General features: G+C 55.1%; 1 protein-coding gene across 1 annotated transcript in view; it reads left to right on the forward strand.

Moving 5' to 3' along the window:
• Positions 1 to 1367: 1367 nt before the first annotated feature.
• LOXL2 (lysyl oxidase-like 2) overlaps positions 1368 to 5153 on the forward strand; it is a 98754-nt gene continuing 94968 nt past the window's right edge. The window contains exon 1 of the mRNA XM_005864583.2: positions 1368 to 1532. The gene's annotated coding sequence lies outside the window, so the exon portion shown is untranslated. The remainder of the gene's footprint in view (positions 1533 to 5153) is intronic.

Below are 5153 nucleotides of genomic sequence, written 5' to 3' on the forward strand. Positions count from 1 at the left end.
CCGTGACTGGGACCTTATTGGTCACTGTGGGCGGGTGGGAGCCAGAAGGGGCTACTGTTCCTCCCCAAGCCACGCCCTGTGGGGGAGGGAGGGAGGTCTCAGACTCCAGTTCCTCTCCCTTACCCTCTCATTCTCCAGCCTCCTTGGGCCCAGTGGAAGCGGTGGCCAGTGTCCTGAGCTCCGTCTGAAGATGGCCCCCAGCACCAGCGGGGTGGGTGGGGGGCAGGGTGGGAAAAGGGCTGAACCAGTGGCCACCAGCCATGCCCAGGAGCTGGAGCCAGAAAGCCAGCAACCTCTGTCGCAGGGGCCGCTTCACGCCTCCCAGCTGAGAGGGGCCACTGCGGGCCTTGCCTGTCAGGGCAGTGCCTGTGCTGGAGGTGGGGAGGGAGTCCCGACCAGGTTCCTGGCCCTCCCACCGCTCTGGCTCTGCTGCGCCCAGGCTCGCTGTGCCGTTCCTTCTTCTGGTGGACGCTCCCTTACCTGGTTGAAGTCTCTTCTTGCCCCACGGGGGCTGCATGAGATCTAAATAAAAAACGAACATAAAGCTATCTGCTTCACGCCTGGTGAAGCCTGGCCCTTGTTTAAGAAGCCCTGGGATTCTGCACAGAGGACCCCCCCCCCCCCCCCCCCCCCCCCCCCCCCCAACCTCTCTGCTCCTAGTGTGAGCCGCAAAGCCGGGCCTGGAATGTCCTCTGCACAATATACACCCCCTTAGCTGAGTCCTATTCAGTCCCTGAGTGCAGGGTGGTTAATCCTGGCCCTGCCTTGCAAGGGGGAGGGGGGAGGAGGAGGGAGGAGGGAGGGGAGGGATGTTAGAGGTCACTGAGTCCGAAGCCTTGAATTCACAAAGGAGAGCACGGATCATCAGGGGAGAGAGGTTTGTGGAAGCCAGAGAGGTGATCTGCTGGGAGAAAGGGGCGGCTTGTTTCACGTTAGAATCTGCTTTCCCATCGAGGAGAAACCCAGGAGAGATGGATGACAGTTTCTGAACTCCATTTATCCGTTTTTATTGAGCGTCTACTACGCGCCAGGCAGTGCTGCTCTCTGGACCGGGAGCTGGATTAGCCTCGGACCCTAATGCAGGAAGAGAAGGACGTCAAGGGGTTAAATTCCAGGCGCGTTGAGGGGGTGGGGAGTAGAGGAATCTTCCGGAGGAAAACCCCCTCCCCGCTTCCCAGGCTTCGGAAACCCGGGTGTGAAGAGCCTGGAAGCGGCTGCGCCCGGCGCGCGGTTGCCGGCACGGGGCTGGGGGTGACCGCTCTCCAATTACAACAAAAGGAGCCGGGGCGGGCCCTGCGGTGGCCGCCCTCGGAAGGGGTGGGTCCGGGGAGGGGTTTGCTGCTCTAGCCCCTTAAAAGTCCCGGGGAAAGAGTGAAGGCGCTACTCCAGCTCGCGGCTCCCGGCACTTGGAGCTCGCTCTCTCCAGCCGCCCCTCTGCTCGGGAAAGGGGCTCGGCGGTGACGCGGGTGCAGACGGGGGGCCACGGAGGGAAACGTGGCCCCAGCCAAGCCAGGGCGGACCCCTCCTACCAAGTAAGCGCGCTCCCTGCAACTCCCCGGGAGCGCAGTGGCTCGAGGGCGGGGGAGCGCCCACGCGAGTCCTCAGGCTCCACTCCCCGCGAGGCCAGTCTCTTCGCGTGCTAGGGGTGCCGGGGACCCGGGGGGCGGCACACACAGTGAAGGCTTCTTGCTCGGAGAGATGCGGGACGTGCAGGCTGACGGGTCCCCTTCTCGACTGGGGCGGACCCACCCAGCCCCACCTCGCTGAGCCGGGCCGGGAAGCCGCTGGCGCGCCCTAGGAAGTGGGGCGCTCGGTTCCTAGCTCGCCTGGGGCGCCTACCACCAGGCAGGACAGAGCCAGTGGAAGCTCAATGTGCGATCGGTGCCTAGGAGGGTGCCGCGTGGGGCCAGGGACACGGGGGCTGCGTTCGTGCCCGGAGTTCTGGCTTTGAGGGACGTGGAGCGCGCAGGGGATGGGCGTCGCACTGAGTTGGGGCTTTGGAAATGTGGAGCGCACGGGGCTGAGCGGGGTGGGGGTGGGGGTGGGGGCTACTGGGCCTGAGCCTGGGAGCTCCAGCGCCCACTGCCTGGAATTGGGTTTCTCTTCAGCCTTCCAGTTAGGCTCATCTGAGCGCCCGAGCACCCTGAGTCCTGTGGGAATGGAGGCGCGGTTCGCACCCCAGGTACTTACTCCCAAGTCTCCCTGGCTCGTTCGGGGACCAGGGAGCCTCTCCCGCCGTTTGGACTGAGAGGCCCTGGAGCAGGAAAGAACCAGCACAAAAGAACCAATGGGTCGTGTGTGCAGGATCGCTCCGGGGTAGAGCTATTCCTAGTCTTGCGAGATACTCCTGCAGTCCTCGGTGACTGCAACTTTTACGCAGGCTCTTTGGCCACTGCGCTCCGCCCCCAACCCCTCAAAAATCTGGGAGCCCTGGGAGCCCTGCCTGCCTGAGGTGTCGCTGTAAATCAGCGCCAGAGTAGAAATCATCGGAAGAAACAAGCGTGATTGCGATTCTTTTCTCTCTCTCATCCCCCCACTCCCACCCCAGTAAACATCACCAAATACCAGCGGGGTGGGGGGAGGGACACGGTGCAGCGCATGGCGGGTGGGGGCTGGGGGACTGAACTACTCGTGCTGGAAGCCTCAGAGATGTGCTTTGAAGTCAGAAACATGCCCCAAATTAATTTCAACATCTAAAATCTTGGAACTGCGGAGATCAGTTCAGTCGTTTCTTTCTGCAGAGAGGAAAAGTGCTGAAGGTCGAGGCCACTGGGTTAGTCAGTGTGGGACTCGAACTCATATCCCTTACACCACAGCCGGCCTGTCCGACCGGGAGCCCCAGAGCCCACCTGTCACTCTTGGCGGAATTATTTCGTTTGTTTATGGTGTGTTGTGTACTTCATTTGCCTGGCCAGTTCCCAGATGAATGACTGACTTACTGGCCAGTGCCTTAGCTAAATTATTACTCTCCTTCATCCCTTTGTCCTATTCCCCTTCCTGGTCCCTGGAATGACCATCAAACCCACAGCAAAATGCACCCATGCGCCCTGTGGACCCCTCGGGATTGAGTCTCAGTGGTGTGTGTGTGTGTGTGTGTGTGTAACTTTTTAACACAAATTCAGAGAGAGAGAGAGAGAGAGAGAGAAAGCACATCTGTTTGTCTCTCTGTGACTTTGTGTTAAAAAGTGACTTGGTCAGCCCTGGCTAGTTTGGCTCACTGGATAGAGCGTCGGACTACGGACTGGAGGGTCCCAGGTTCGATTCCGGTCAAGGGCATGTACATTGGTTGCGGGCACATCCCCAGTAGCGGGTGTGCAGGAGGCAGCTGATCGATGTTTCTCTCTCATCAATGTTTCTAGCTCTCTGTCCCTCTCCCTTCCTCTCTGTAAAAAATCAATAAAATGTATTTTTTTTAAAAAATGACTTGGTCTAAGGCCACTTAGCCATTAAGTGGCAAAGCTGAATGAAACTTAGGTCTGCAGACCAAGTATGCACTTGGTGTTTTGATGCCGGGCAGATAGAAAATTCCATGAAGTCACTTCCCTCTATCTCCTGACATCTGGGCTCCTTGCCTGGCCCCTTCCTGCCTGGCCCCAAGTCCCTGTCCTCCGACCACTGGATGGCCAATGTGGAGAGGCCTTGTGAACTAAACAGATTTTCTGTGCTCTATAGATGACCATCAGTGAAGCTTTCTAATGTTCCAGAAAATTCTGCTTTGTTTACTTAAAAGGCATTTTCCTGAAAAATTTAAATATGCACCATAGTAGAGAAAGGCCCTCAGGGTCAGCAGTTAGCAGCATGTTGCCACCCTTGCTTTATCTCTTTTCTCTTTCTTTTTTTACTGAAATATTTTAAAGCAACTCCCAGACATCCAGTCATTGCATCTCTAAAAATATTAAATAATCATTATGCCATTATTGTACCTAGGAAAATTAACAATCATTCTTTGGTATCATCTAATCCCCAGTTCATATTCAAAACGTTCCCCCAAATGCTTTTTTACAGTTGATCTGAGGTCTGTTGATTTTTATAATTTATTCATATTGTATGTTGTTCTTTACTTGAGTCTCACAATGTAAAATGGGTATTTTTTTTAGTTTGCTTTTTAAAAATGTTTTTATTGATTTCAGAGAGGAAGGGAGAGGGAGAGAGACATAGAAACATCATTGATGTGAGAGAATCATTGATTAACTGCATCCTGTACACTCCCCACTGGGGATCAAGCCTGCAACCTGGGCATATGCCCTGACCGGGAATCAAAACATGACCTCCTGGTTCATAGGTTGACGCTCAACCACTGAGCCACACTGGCAGGGCAAGATGGGTATTTTTGAGTTCATTTTATAAGTGAGTAAACTGACAAACAGATAAGCTGTGCAGATGGCACAGCTGCGGTTGGCGGGCCAGGACCTGCCCCGGCCTCCGCACCCCTGGGCACTGGGGAGGGGTGTCAGCTGCTCTCAGAAGCATTCATTTGGCTCTGGCTTCATCCCGGGCTTATCACTTCTCATACACCTGCCATGAGAAATCCCTGTGGGAATGTTTAGTAATTGGCCATTTGGTGCTGGAGATAAACTGGCTGCAAAGTCAGGAAGCCTGGGTTTATTTCCCAGTTCATTATAAAACTGTACAAAAAGCGACTTATGTCTGAGGGCCTCAGAGGTGGCAGAGTATTTCCCCATCCTCTGGCTCCAGGGTTTGAAAATAGGTGGGATGAGTGAAATGGCTGCAGCTGGAATTTCTGGGACAGACAAAGGCAAAGGCCCCGGGAAGAAATCTCATTGCAAACAATTACCCCTCACTGATCATCAACCAGGGACTGGCAGGAGATATTGTTCATCGCCTCCTAAATTCTGAGACAGCAGAGGCTCCCATCCACAGTTCTTCGTTTATGGACAACTTTGTTGAGTCTGCCTTTGTCTGATGAGGATGTAGAACACCAGAATTTTTACTTTTAGCATTTTCATTCACTTTGAGATGGGGTGGTAAAGAAATCATTTTTATATTTTACTAGTGGCACGGTGCACGAACTTTGTGCATGGGGTGGGGGGTTCCTTCAGCCCAGCCTGCACCCTCTCCAATCGGGGACCCCTTGGGGGATGTCCCACTCCCTCCTGAAATCTGGGACCGCTGGCTCCTAACCGCTCACCTGC

The sequence above is a fragment of the Myotis brandtii genome, unplaced genomic scaffold (genome assembly GCF_000412655.1).
Source record: "Myotis brandtii unplaced genomic scaffold, ASM41265v1 scaffold19, whole genome shotgun sequence".
Taxonomy (NCBI): domain Eukaryota; kingdom Metazoa; phylum Chordata; class Mammalia; order Chiroptera; family Vespertilionidae; genus Myotis; species Myotis brandtii.